The 15,169-nt window shown below is 45.5% G+C and overlaps 1 protein-coding gene across 1 annotated transcript in view; it reads right to left on the reverse strand.

The window, feature by feature from the left end:
- patj (PATJ crumbs cell polarity complex component) overlaps positions 1-15,169 on the reverse strand; it is a 96,182-nt gene that overhangs the window by 25,739 nt on the left and 55,274 nt on the right. The window lies entirely within an intron of this gene.

The following is a 15,169-nucleotide window of genomic DNA, read 5'->3' on the forward strand; positions in this document are numbered from 1 at the left end:
AGAGAATTTAATTTGGTGTCAAACTAAATGCTGCGTAACAGTCCGTGAAATAAACAACAAACGTGAGCGAAATAGAAAACTGAGATTAAAAAACATCATTCAGTCTGACGGAGAGCTCACTTAGTAAAACTAAAAACAAACTCTGAGTTCAGGCTGGAGATCACATGGCTCCTGACCTTCTCCTGAAATAAAAAGCTGAGGAGGCGGCGACTCGTCTTTGTTCCTGGACAGATGCTGCGCTGCAGATATGAAACTGACAGCTGTGATGTGAACACTTCACATCTGCCTTTTAAAGGTCACTGCCGTCATCTGAGCGTTCACACGGGACGCAGACAAACTCGTTTAGTGGCTGAATGAAGGAAATCACCTCAAACTGAAGGAGGCACAACAACTGCTGAGTCCTGCTTCTGTAAACCACAAAGACTCAGCAGATATTTAGAGCAGGTTCAGAGACGGCGGGGGGCCCATCAAAGCAAAGCAAATGTCCAGCTGTTGTAGTGGAGTACAAGTAGTGTCGTGAACTGCATATACTCAAGTAAAGTACAAGTACCCCAAATTTGTACTTAAGTACAAAACTTGAGTGAATGTACCTAGTTACTTCCCACCTCTGGACCCAGCAGGGGTCGGGGTCAGACAAACACTGCTTTGAGTTACTGCCCTGGTTCTGGTTCTGTTGTTTGGGATGAACCAGGATCTCAGGTGGTGTGAGCCGCTGGGCCTCGTCCTGGACCGGCTGGAGCAGCTCTCCACAGTTTGGTATTTTCCTGACCTAGAAACTCGCTTCGCCCGTCTGTGTGGTGTTTTGGGGGGCAGGTGGGAATCAATCGGCGCAAAGCCAGTTGTCCCAGAACTGTTCACTCTGTCCACAGCAGCAAACACTTTGAGGAAGAGCGCGGCTACATATGATGAAGCCATTCACAGCATGAGACACACTGTACAGCATGAGACACACTGTACAGCATGAGACACACTGTACAGCATGAGACACACTGTACAGGAGAACGAAGACTTATCATTTGTTTCTCTCATCATTGAACTAACAAGCTGCCGCTCTGAAACGTCCAGACAACAATCTGACTTCCTGGGGAAGTCTTCATGCCTCGCTGTGATTGGCTCAGCTGTTTCAGAGCGTTGAGACCAGCGATGTGATTGGTCAAGAGTGTATTAATTCATCCGATCTATATTCCATTTCGCCAGACAGGAAATGTGCTGCAAAACCAAAACTAGGAGCTCAAAGAGGCTAAAAAGCTCCGTAGAGCTGCAGAGCTTCTCTGTTCGTCACTAAACGTGCTGTCGACCGATCCATCGTCTACAACATGCTGGTTTAGATGAGTGCTCGTTGGGTCTGCGATTCACAGAACATGAACAGGAAGTGATGCGTCTGGACATCATCCTGATGGACGGAGAGCAGAGACACGATGTCTGAACTCACAGCTGAGAGCAGGACCTCCTCCAGAGAGGAGTCAGAAAAACACTGCAATGTCTCAACAGAGAGGAGGACGGAAATGTCCACAGAGTCTCTGTCAACTATGAAAGACAACAGTGTGTGTGTGTGTGTGTGTGAAACAGTATCACAGCCTCAGGTGGTCAGGCTATAGTTAATGAAATCATCCATCAGTGTCATGTAACACACACACGCACACACACACACACACACACACACACACACACACACACACACACACACACACACACACACACACACACACACACACACACAGTGAAGAGACCAGTTTTGTCTCCAGTTGAACAGGAAGTCACAAGTCAGCTGGTCTGGAGTCTGAACTGCTCACTGATTCATGAACTCATTTAATTAAGATACAAAGATTCAAAGAAGATTCGTGAGCGAACATTTTACACATGAACTAAAAATCAAAGAGGAAACTGAACATCCTCCATCTTTGATTTATTTTAGCTTAGATTTAGTTTTCATGCTCCTTAACAGAAAGTTTTGGATTCAAATCTTCACTAACATCATTAAACAGTTCAACACCGAGAGAGAAATGAAGCATGAACATAAAATAAATGACCTGTATGAAAACAACGTAAACGAGCTTTATTCAAAGGACCTGTGATGAAAAACTAAAATCAACCATCCAAAGACCTGACGGAGGAGGAGGTGAAGTAAACAGGATTTCTTTAATTAATAAAACATGAGATGTTATAGTTTAGGTTCTTTAATTATTCATTAGTGTGTTGTTGTCTGTTGTAAACAAGTTAGTTTCAGGAGGTCAACTGTCACACACACAAGAACAGCTTCATGGTTCAGCTGGACGGGAAGCTGTGTGTGTGTGTGTGTGTGTGTGTGTGCGCGCCTTTATGTACCCAGCTTAATGGACGATTAATTGTTTAAGTGAGACAGATAACTGTGTGAGTGAGTGTGTGTCTCAGGGGGAGGACAGCTGAGACGAGGTGGATGAAGGACACCGAGGAAACGGCAGCTCTGATGATGGAGGTGTGTCAGTACAGACATCTGTTACTCAGTGTTTAATGTTCGTACGAGGCGGCCACACAAGCGCCTGCAGAGACACATGATACATTCAGTATAATGTCCACTTCCACAGCAGCTCGTGTGGACAGTCAGAGGGGGCAGGTCACGGTCTTCAGATCAGATCAATAACTTAACTTAATAGTTGTGAATCAGTTTTTGAATCAAGTGGCTCGTGATGAAGATGATGTGTCACTTTTAATCAACAGGATCAATATAAGTGTGAGATAGTCAACATTAACAGATCAGAGATGGGAGCTGGTGTAACCACAGTTACTGTGGGGAACATGAATAACATGAAGACATCCACAGCACTTTGATTACACAGTGTTTCTGTGGACGACATGACCGCTGCTGCACTGATGGAAGAGCAACAGGTCAGCATGGAGGGGCCTTCACTGCCCCTCACACTGCAGGAAAACTCAGCCTCGAGGCCGACTGTTTCATAAATAACACACACACACACACACACACACACACACACACACACACACACACACACACACACACACACACACACACACACACACACACACACACACACACACACACACACGACTGTGAGTGCAGAACAGAACTTGGAACATGTGGGTCCCAGAGTGTGTAGAGAGCTACACACTCTGTTTGGAGGTCATCAGCTAAAATAAATGATGTTATTCCAGGTAAAACTGGAGACTGAGAGCATGCATATCAATGTAACACACACACACACACACACACACACACACGCACGCACACTGTGAAACACACACACATGCACTGTGAAACAATCACACACACACCTCCTGCAGAGTGTTTGACAGCAGTGCAGTCTGTCTGTCACACACTGATGAACACTGTCATTCTGGAAAACCCTGCAGGGTTAACTGTCACACACACACATACACACACATACACACATACACACACACACACACACACACACTACATCCCCCCTCTGCCCCTAACCCTTCCCTGAAATTTGAACCCATGTGAGTGTGTTTTAGTGTGTGTGGGTGTTTATGTGCTCCCAGCAAGGTGACTTGTCACAGTAAATCAGCACACACACACACACACACACACACACACACACACACACACACACACACACACACACACACACCTTGTTCAGCACACTTTCATTGTGAATACAGCAGTAGAGACTGTGGCCTCCCTCCAGCTACACTGTGTGTGTGTGTGTGTGTGTGTGTGTGTGTAGCTTCCAGACTGTTCTCTACCAGAAGAAGCTACTTGGTCAACGTGCAGCTGCAGTTTGGATCGAGTGTTTCTGTTCGCTGCATTTGGCTCAAAACGGACGACAGCGGTTGAAGAAACCCTGTGAATATGTCTGATTATGGATTATGGATAAGCCGTTTCCCAGAACACAGAGTCTTCACAGCTGATGAATGTTTCAACCTTTCATACCAAGAGCTGCAGTAAACTCCAGGAACATGTTTCAGCTTCTCACAAAGACAGAAACTCTCCAAATGACAGACGTCAAGCAGCTGAAGCAATTAGTCGATTAATGGATTAGTTAATAACACCCCCGTGCATCCTGTTACCACAGCACCAGAATGAAGCGCTAAGACTGGCTTTAGGGTTAGTTCTAGAGTTACGTTTAGTAAAGAGGAGGATTAAAGAGAGCATCACATCAATGAGGGTCCTCCCAAGTACAGTGATACAAACACGTGTGTGTGTGTGTGTATTGAATAATGTCTGCACAGAGGAACAAGGTGAGAGCAAGGTGAGGCATGCTCATTAGATTCACTTATCTCTGTCTCACACACACACACACACACACACACACACACACACACACACACACACACACACACACACTCTGAAGGACTTTTGTCTTGTTGACGTTTCTACAAACAGAAATAAACAAATCAAACCGACGACAGACTCTGACTTTATTTCATTTAGAGGTCGACGACAATAAAACGCTTTCTGTTTCTGATCCACTGAATTTCAGAGGAATATTTTATTTTCAGCCACGCTAGCTGCATGTCTCCAGGGACCTGTCTGTCTGTCTGTCTGTCTGTCAGCCTGTCTGTCTGTCTGTCTGTCAGCCTGTCTGTCTGTCAGCCTGCCTGTCTCTCAGCTGCTGGATGGACTGTGATGAGATGTGGTTCAGACCTTCATGGTCCCCTCAGGATGAACTGTAGTAACTCTGGTGATCCTCTGACTCTTCATCAGCGCCACCATCAGGTCAACATGTTCATGTGTCCAACACTTTGGTTTATGACCAAATACCTGCAGAACTGATGACGTTCATCAGTTTACTGCTAACTAGCTAATGTTGAGAGTCTCTTGAAACATGAAATATGAAATCAGAGCGTAAATCCACATAAACCTGGCTTCTACAACAGGTTTAGGGCAGACCAGCTCTGGAGGTGTTCTCACACAGTCTGTGCTGCTGTAGTCAGACATGACACCAGGCTGACGGTGGACCGCAGCAGCTTGTGGTTTACAGGCTGGAAGGATCAGAGGTCTCCAGGAGACACAGATTCAAAAGACAGAACACCAGCGAGGCCGGCGTCAGCCACAACATTAAGACTACAAACTACCCATAATGCAACACTCTCTGTCGGAGCCGGCGTCGCAGCAGAACTCTCTGTACTCGAGAATATCTGATACTCCTCGAACAGAAGACAGAAATAAATATCGTCCCATATATATGTTCCAACATGGTGGATGCTGATGTGTTCGAGTTCAGCTGGGGACCTTTGTTGGTGTCACAGCCCCCACCCTCTGTCTGGTAACTATCAATCCAATGAAGGAGCTTTAGAGTGGATGTTATAGACTCATCATCACTGTGTTTCAGAGCAACACGACTGAGGACGCCCAACACTCATGCCAACAACATCATGGACAGAGACAGACAGACAGACAGACAGACAGACAGACAGACAGACAGACAGACAGACTGCTGGCATTACATCCAACGTGCACACGCAGTCTGTTTGTGCTGCTAATGTAACTGGCAGCAATAGTAATGTGCCCTGGAGGGTGAAATAGGACAGAAACAGGGGTTACCTGTGTGTGTGTGTGTGTGTGTGTGTGTCATTGAGTCATCTCTCCTGAAGCCTGAACTCGAGTGGAAAAGCTGCTGGAAATAAAACAACAGCAGCACAAGCGATGGACCCTCCTGTTCCTGCTGCTGCTCTGAGCCCCTGCAGCAGTCTCATCTATGTGTCAAACTACCAGGACAAACACACAGTAACGGCATCATTTGGACGGTGAATAGAAAGGTTCCTCAGCCTCTCTGAGGTAGAGCGAGGAGAACAGGTTTGTTAGAAGCTTTTACTGCACTGGACTAAATAAAGGCTTTTAATAAAGCTGTTCTCCTCGCTCTTCCTCAGAGTGCTGCTGATCATGCTCATCATCTTCAGGCGTGCTTCAAGGCTCCCCGGCTTTCCTGCATGACAAACTGACTGGACGCTTTCTCTGTGCCTTCATTTAAGGCTTTTTACAGTTTGCAGATTGAGAGTAGGGACTGTGGCAATGGTCTCAAACCTCTACAGAAAACAGCAGATTTCGGTTGTGAGGAAACACTGAATCGTTTGTCCTCCGCCTGTCCGGTCGAAAGACAGGAATAAAAGAAAGAAAGAAGGTTAAAAAGAGAGTGAATAGAGAGCTGCACAGAGCACACTGTTATCCTCCATCAGTGTGTATGTAGCAGTGCTGCAGCAGCTCATGGAGGTCACTGCAATGCAACAGTAGCTTAGCCTGCTGCTGCTACACACACACACACACACACTCACACACACACACACACACACACACACTCTCCCAGAGGAGGTGGCATTAATCTGATACCTACACTGCCTGGACTGGTCCAGTTAGCAACAACAGACTGAAGGCAGCAGAGTTTCTGTGCAGAGAAACAGAAACGGGAGCAGCTCCAGTATCACCAGTATGAGCTTTAGTACCAGTATAACTACCAGTATAAGTTAATGGCTTGGCTGTCTCCGCTGCCCTGTGATGTCACGTCCAAGTTAAACCGTGAGTCAACGTTGGTTTCTTTTAATCACGACCGCTCCTAAAAAACCACGTTTATTACTGTAACCATGACGACGAAGGTCCCATAACCTTAACTAAGCACTTTAACCCAAACCATGATCTTTCCTAATACCTGACCTGACCTGTTGGACCTGAGAACACCTCTGCATTCTGGACCTGGAGGAGGTGGCGGGGAGAAGGAGCTCTGGGTTACTTTGTCAGTCTGCAGTCACAACATGGCGGACCTGGATAAGCGACAGGAAATGGACGGAGGCAGGAAGGCGTGCAGTAACGTGGCAGGTGACCGAGCTGCTTCCGCTTCGCAGCCCCACGTCCCTCCCCCGGTCCAGCCCAGCACTTTCACGGCGTGTACGTCATCGACCTTTTTCACAGCAGACATTCTGGCTCGTCATAGCAGGAAAAGAACAGGTGGAACAAATTTAATTAACGATGGCTCGGTTCCATCAAGTGTCCCAGTAAGCCGTGCCAGTGAGCCAGCATGCACAATACCAGGACCCTGGAACCACCTCGCTGTAACAGGATGCAGTTGATTTTATTGTTCTCAGTTACACCTGTGCTTTTCCTGCTGGTGTCTGCTGTGAAACGATTGGCTGGATTGGAGCGACATGAGGTTGTGAAGAAACAACAGCAGGACAGAAACGCAGTAACTGAGACTGACGGCAGATTACAGTTTCCATTTCCTGTTGAGTCTATCAAAATAAAAAACAGACTGAAGAGATCATATGATATATTTCCCATTTGACTTAATTATGTTATTGATTCATTAACATTTGCTTTAACAGCTGAGTCAGCCCTTTTTGCTGAATGAAGACAGAGAGATGTGATTGAAAGCTGAAAACTGGACCATTAAGTTTAGATTCTCTTGGTACATAAAGTATGTTGCTCCCAAAACAAACAGAAGGTTTTTATGTTTTGCACCATTTAATAATCATTGCAGATAAATAAAAGCACAGACTAATAACTGTTGCCACAAAAACAGTGAGAATATTAGGCAAGAATATCCCAGATGCTGCACTTAACAGCCTGAAAACAACTGAGTGGCAGCATTTTAGACATGTAACATGTAACATGTAACATGTAACATGTTCATGCATCCTCACACAAAAAGAATCCCATCATCTGTTAGTGCAGCACACAGCAGAGAGAGTCAACGTGCAACATGCTGTTATTTCTGTTCATGCAAATAAAACACATTTCACTTTCAATCTGACAGAAATGAAAATACGATGCAGATAGACAGACGTACAACGTGTGTGTGTGTGTGTGTGTGTGTGTGTGTGTGTGTGTGTTTGGAATATTTATGCATCTGTGTGTGTGCGTGTCACTGTTTGTGTGTTTGTGGGGAGACTGAATGAGTGATGCAGTGTCACCTGGGGAGTCCGTCAAGTCAGTCTGTGCTGTCATCACACACACACACACACACACACACACACACACACACACACACACACACACACACACAGAAACAATGCAGCATAACCCTGACGTGTAGAAGTCTGTCCCCACCTGTTTCTGTGTGTACTAACACAGAGGCAGACAGGTTAAAGGTGACCTCTACCTGGATTCAGTACACACACACACACACACACACACACACACACACACACACACACACACACACACACAGTGAGAGAGCGTACTAACCCGGCGGCAACATCGTCCATACTTCAGTCTTCACACACACGGAGATAAATCCACATGTAACGCTGAGTGTGTGTGTGTGTGTGTCGTCTCAGTTCCTGTAATGACATCCAGAAAACGAGATGTGTGTGTGTCAGCCGGCTGCTGTGATACTGAAGCAGAGAGCGACGACCAGCTCTGTTATACACTCCAACCTCGATCACTCTCTATCACTCTCTCTCCCTCTCTCTATCTCTGTCTCTCTATCTCTCTCTCTCTCCCTCTCTCTCTGTCTCTCTCTCTGTCTCTCTCTCTCTCTCTCTCTCTCTGTCTCTCCCTCTCTCTCCCCCCCCTCTCTCTGTCTCTCTCTCTCTGTCTCTCTCTATCTCTGTCTCTCTCTCTCTGTCTCTCCCTCTCTCTCTGTCTCTCTCTCTCTGTCTCTCCCTCTCTCTCCCCCCCCCTCTCTCTGTCTCTCTCTCTCTGTCTCTCTCTCTCTGTCTCTCTCTCTCCCTCTCTGTCTCTCTCTCTCTGTCTCTCTATCTCTGTCTCTCTCTCTCTGTCTCTCTCTCTCCCTCTCTGTCTCTCTCTCTCTGTCTCTCTATCTCTCTCTCTCCCTCTCTCTCTGTCTCTCTCTCTCTGTCTCTCTCTCTCTCTCTCTGTCTCTCTCTCTCTCTCTCTGTCTCTCTCTCTCTCTGTCTCTCTATCTCTGTCTCTCTATCTCTGTCTCTCTCTCTCTGTCTCTCTCTCCCCCCTCCTCCTGCTGCTCAACCATCCCCACCTCTCTCTCTCTCTCTGCCTCTGTCTCTCTCTCCCTCTCTCTCCCCCCCCTCTCTCTCTCTGTCTCTCTCCCTCCCCCTCTCCCCCCCTCTCTCTCTCTCTCCCTCTCATCATCATCTCTCTCTCTCTCATCATCATCATCTCTCTCTCTCTCCCTCCCCCCCCCCCCCCCCCTCTTTCTCTCTCCCTCCCCCCCCCCCTCTCTTTCTCTCTCCCTGCCCCTCTCCCCCCCCCCCCTCTCCCTCCCCCTCTCTCTCTCCCTCTCTCTCTCTTCCCCCTCTTAATATTTGAGGAACGCAGTCAGTGCTGGAATATAACTACGTACATTCACTCAAGTAACGTACGCAAGTACATTTTCAAGGTACTTGTACTGTACTTGAGTATTTCCATTTGATGCAACTTTATACTTTTAACTTTATATACCATCCTAACACAGTGTCATGTGGCTCATGTGAAGAACCCCTTACCATCCTCAGGAACACTCAAAACTTCCTTCGACTTCCTCGATTACCCTTCATCCTCCTAAAAAGTGCTTAGAACTTTGTAAAACTAGATACTTGGAAACTCCTTCTGAATCCCTGAAACCTTGTCATGGACAAGAGAGAAGAGGTTCAAGAACTCTGGGATCCTTCACAAAGACCCCAAGACTTCCTGAAAGATCTCTGGAACCTGTGTGAGGACCTCTTGTACCCATCAAGACTGCCACAGATCTTATGAAAAAAAAACCTTCCAACTTCCTCAGACACTTCTGAAATCTCCTCAAAGACACTCTCTGCCTTCTAAACAATACCTGGAACCTCCTTAAATCACCTCTGTTCCTCTTCAACTTCTAATGTGTCCTTAGAACCTCCTCAGTGAGGCACTTCCAGGAGATTCCGATCCTTACCAAAGACCCCCCACCTTCACAATGACATTAGGAATCTCCTAATAACCGAAGGCCAAGTCAAGAATCCCCTAATCTAACTTTTCTGAACACCCGGCTCAAGTACCCAAAGACGTCCAAAAAGATCTCTGAAATATCCTTAAAGCTGCAATAGGCAATATTATTTCATTATAATTTTGGTTAAAATTTTGACCATTGCATGTCTTAGTGATGGCTTAGCAGAGTGATACGGGGTAATTGAGAGAGAAGTGGAAAGTTTAGCCCCTCCAACCAAATGATGCACCGAACATGCAAATGCATTTTGCTGGGTTTGAAGCAGGTTGTCAACCGCAAACTAACGTCTGTTCTACTTGACTAGTCATGACCTTCTGGAATGCCTTCTACTTTTTCAGTTATCCCTGGAACATCCTAAATGACTTTAGGTACCCATCAAGCGCAACCCAGGTTCTCTTCGCCTCCTTTAAGCAACCACCATCGACCTCCATATAGTCCCACAAAACCTCCTCAAGAATAACCAGTGGCCCTTAAAACTCCTAGTCTGTATAATCTTCCTAAAAACCTCTTTAGTTACATCTGGAACTTCCTTAAAGGCTGTAGGTACCCATCAAGAACAACTCATTCTCTTCAAGGATTCCTGCATTCTCCTTTAAGACTCCTGCGTCCTCCTCACAGCCTCTTTTAACCCTCTCAAGAATATTTTTGGATATCATCAACCTCCATAAATACAGAAACAAGCTCCTTAAGTTTCTCTGAAACCTCCTAAGGACTCCTGGAGCTCCTGGAAGACACCAGAGCAGTTTTTCTGGGATGCCTCCAACCTCCTCTCTTCCCTTCCCAAAAACTCCTAACATATCTCCAGTCCATTGGCAACAAAGACGTCCTTCTGGAATTCCTGAATCCTCTTCAAGTACCCACTCTGCAATCTCCTTATAGGCTTCAAGTACACAATGACCCAGATTCTCTTCAAGGATTCTGAAACCTCCTCCTCCATCAACCTCAAAGCTCAATTCAACCTTTCCAAGTACGTAACTCCGTAACCTCCATAAAGTCTTCTAGAACCTCTAAGTTTCCTTGGAACCTTCAAAACGTCTCCTGGGGCTCCAGAAAACCCTGGGTTAAGAACCATTGCTTAAAATATCTTAAATTTCCATATTCAGACCCCTCATCCTCCCCAAGGATGTCTGCAATTCCCATAACTTTTTCCCTTTAAACTCTTAATGTGTCCCTAAAAACTAAAAGCTCCTCATTAGTGACATAAAAGCCCTCGTGGTTGCCCCACAAACACCTGTCAAGCACTCATCAAGGTACCGATCAAGAATGACCCATATCATCTTCAAAAACATCTTCAACCTGAAAACCTCCAAGAATTCTGCTGCCTCCTCAAAGCACCATTCAACCGCTTCAGAGACCTTTGGAACATTATTAACCTCAAAAAGTCCCCAAGAACCTCCTCATATTTCTTTGGAACCTCCTCAAAGATCCTGGAAGACCTTGGGTCTCCACATAAAGAACTATAGCTTTGAAGACCACTCAACGTCACCCTCTCAAGGTTGTCTGCAACCTTCTTAAACACCTCTATTTTCCCTCTTGAAATGTTTAGTATGTCTGTAGAACCACCGCATAACAGGCTGGAGGGGGCTTCTGGGACCTCTGGATCCTCCTCAAAAACCTTCAACAACGTCTCTGAATCTCTGAAATCTCCTTCATGACAACATAGAACCTCTTCAAGGATGCCTGCGACCTCGTCCAAGACTTTTGCATCCTCCTCACAGCCCCCTTCAACCTCCTCATGAAAGACTGGAGGACTGTTAACCTCCATAACCATAAGGTCCTAAGAACCCCCCCTGAAAGACCCTGGGTCCCTGCTTTAAAAACCATTGCTTTGAAGATTTACATATTCAACACACATAAGCAATAAACGATCCACTCAATACAGATATGATGACTGTGTGTGTGTGTTGCAGCAATCAAAGAGGAGGGGTGGAGGACAGATGAGGACAGGAAACAGAGATGGAGACTAATCTGCATCAACACCACACACACACACACACACACACACACACACACACACACACACACACACAGTCATGCATTAATTCAGAGCAGTGTGTTGTGTTCTAACAGTCTATGGGGAGCTGATACAGGCAGCCAACTGTTCTGTTATGATAGCTTATTGATCCAACACACACACACACACACACACACACACACACACAGAATACAAATGCTTGTGTGAATTAGCAAAGACACACATACAGCTTGATTTCACACACAACGATGGGTATGCACATACAAACAAACCCCCCCCCCCCCCCCCCCCCCCCGATCTGGAGTCAGAGTGTGTATGCACACACACACACACACACACTAGCACCTCCCCTCTGCCTCTACATGACTCACAAATCAAACGGAACCAAACCATCACAGCATCTGAGAGCAGCGAGCAGCCTCCATTAAGACCATTCACACACACACACACACACACACACACACACACACACACACACACACACAGCTCTTTGTATAATCTCTCGCTGTTGTTTGGGACTGAGGGCCGGATGGAAGCTGGTCTGTGCTGAACTGGTTTCCAGCAGCAGTGGGCAGAGTGACAGACTGAAATCTGTCCAGCCAGACCAGTTTGCAGCATGTGCTGCTTCTGAACTGGAAAGCCACCATTCAGAGGGATTGCCTCATTTAATTTGGAGGAGCTGCTGCAATCAGTCCAGTATTGTGAGGACTTTGGATCACATGGTGAGTCACACTGGGAACAAACACAACTTGCATGTTCTTGAAATGAAAAGTAAATATGTGAAAGACAACGGAAGAAAATGAAAATACGCAGGACTGCAGGATCCTCCTCAAAACCCTCTTCTTCCTTTAAGACCTCTGGAACATCCTTAAGAATCTCTAGTAGCCTCAAGAATGTCACAGGCAGAACCTAATTTCACACCCTCGCAACTTCTTCAGGGACTTCTGGATCCGTCTAAAGGATGTCTGGAACCTCCTCCACCTCCTAAAACACCTCTAATTTTCCCTTTTAACTCATCATGTGTCCAGACCTCTTCATGGCTATCAAGGAAGCTCTTCTGGACCCTCCTTATAAACCTTAAACCTCCTCAGTTATCTCTGGAGTCTTCTTTAGGACTGTAGGTACCCACCAAGGATCAAGGATCCTGAAACCACCTCCTACAAGACCAAGACCTAGTAACAGACTGGATGTGAACAGCAGTGTCTTATGTCCGAGTCACATGCTCATTTCACACATCCATCCATCTGGAGCTCCTATTTTAGAGGTTTGGCACTAAAACCTTGAGAGGAAAACTTTTACATAGTTCAATTAAAACAACTGATGCCGCTGTTCTTCTAGCCCAGTATCCATCAGTACTACGTTCATACTTTAACATAATCACAATCTTTTCCTTAACCTACTGTATGTACTGTAGAGTTTGGCAAAAGGGTTGTTATTTCTGGTGAGGACAGTTTCTAAAGAATAGGCAGTACTCTTATTCTGAAAATCATGAAAAAGGAACATTGTAAGACAGATATTCAGTCAGTTCATATCCAGCATGATCCTTCCAGATGGGATTTATCAACGTTTAGTTTCTTGCTCCTGGACATATTCCTTGTGATATTTTCTTACTCCATTAAAATGATAGAAACCAGATTAAATCAGGATTCTGGTCCAGAGACTCGTATCTCTCTATAATCAGCAGAGGGCCCTGAGAAATACCTTGACATCAGTTATTTCAGTCTATTGTTTTTCCTTCAGCAGGTGTATTTGTCAGAGATTCTCCATTCAGACGATTCTACAAACAGCTTGTTAGTATCTGTCAGTTATAGTGACGGCAGCTGACACGACTGAACCGGCAGAAAATGTGTCACAAATGATATACGGCAGAAAGGTACAGTGCCTTAGAGGAACCTTAACAGCAGTCATTATCTTACGGGTACCCAAGGCAGCATTATAATATGACTTTTACAAACTCTTTTAACCTTTTAAACTATGCAGGAGTGGAGAGGAGGAGGTGGAGACATCCTGACTTTTAGTCCAAAAACACTGGAACCTACATTTCCCATAATGCAACAGGACCCTGGACAGTGTCTTTCATTATAACAACAAAAAAACTAAGCAAATTCTTTGTATGTGAAAACCTACTTGGCTATAAACCAGATCCCCGGCTGCCCCCGTCATGTTGAAGTGTCCTTGAGCAACACAGTGAACCCTAAGTTGCTCCCGATGGAGACCGGCAGCTCGCACGGCAGCTCGCTCGCCGTCGCTGTGTGAATGTGTGAGTGAGACTCTGCTGTAAAGCGCTTTGGTAACTGTGAAGGTTGAAAAGTGCTATACAAGAGAGATCCCTCCTGCAGTCTGTCTCCGCTGACATGCACTCACGATGGTTTCAACATGTCTGCAGCCTGAAGACCAATCAGATAAACTCCGAGCGGGACTGAAATTTGACTGTTTAATGCTTACTGTGCACTTTCACACATCATGTGCTAGTGTTAGCAAAAAGCCGAGCTGCAGTGCATCATTTCCCTCACAGAAGATCGAGAGAACAATAACTGTGAACGAGCAGTGGCCCCGATGGTGCACACTCGGTAGGAAATGAAGCTTTTTGTGTCGTTGACCTTATTGGAGGCTCTGAAGATACGAGGGTCTGCGGGCTGACCACAACATTAAAATGTAAAATATGAGGCAGACGAGACTCTGAATGTAAATTAATTTTTAGAGTGGAAGCTGAAACCTGCTGCTGGTCGACAGATTTACAGAAAGATACTGCAGATAAACCACTGCAGTTAAATACAGAGAGGAGGAGGAGGAGGAGGAGGAGGAGGAACAATGAAGCAAGGAGAGGTAGGGAGAAGAAGTGGAGAAAAAATGAGGAGTAAGAAGAATGAAAGGAGTCTCAGGAGTAAAACGATGTTGATGGTGGAAATGTTAGAACAATAATAATATTGTTATTATCATTAGTAGTAGTAGTAGTAGTAGTGGTGGTGGTGGTAGTGGTGGTAGTGGTTCATTTAAACTTCAATGGTCAGCGTCAGAAGAAGAAACACGTTTACTGTCAATATCTTTTCAATATTTTCCTAAACCTTTACTTTGGAGGATTGACTTCCTGTTTTCAGGATGAAGCAGCGAGTGAGGTGAACTTTGAAATAGATTTGTTGGTCCAACATTATTACGTTTTTAGCATCTCTGCTCTCATATTTCATATTTCCTAATTGTTTCATGTCATCTAATACGACTACTGACACACCAGTACACACCAGTACACACCAGTACACAAACAGCAGTAAACACCAGAGGACATCAATAGACATCAGACAACAAAAGACAGACTTCAGGTCATATCTCTTACTCTTTGTGTTTCTTGTGTTTCCTCTCTGTCAGTCTG

The sequence above is a fragment of the Enoplosus armatus genome, chromosome 7, assembly GCF_043641665.1.
Source record: "Enoplosus armatus isolate fEnoArm2 chromosome 7, fEnoArm2.hap1, whole genome shotgun sequence".
In the NCBI taxonomy this organism is placed as follows: domain Eukaryota; kingdom Metazoa; phylum Chordata; class Actinopteri; order Centrarchiformes; family Enoplosidae; genus Enoplosus; species Enoplosus armatus.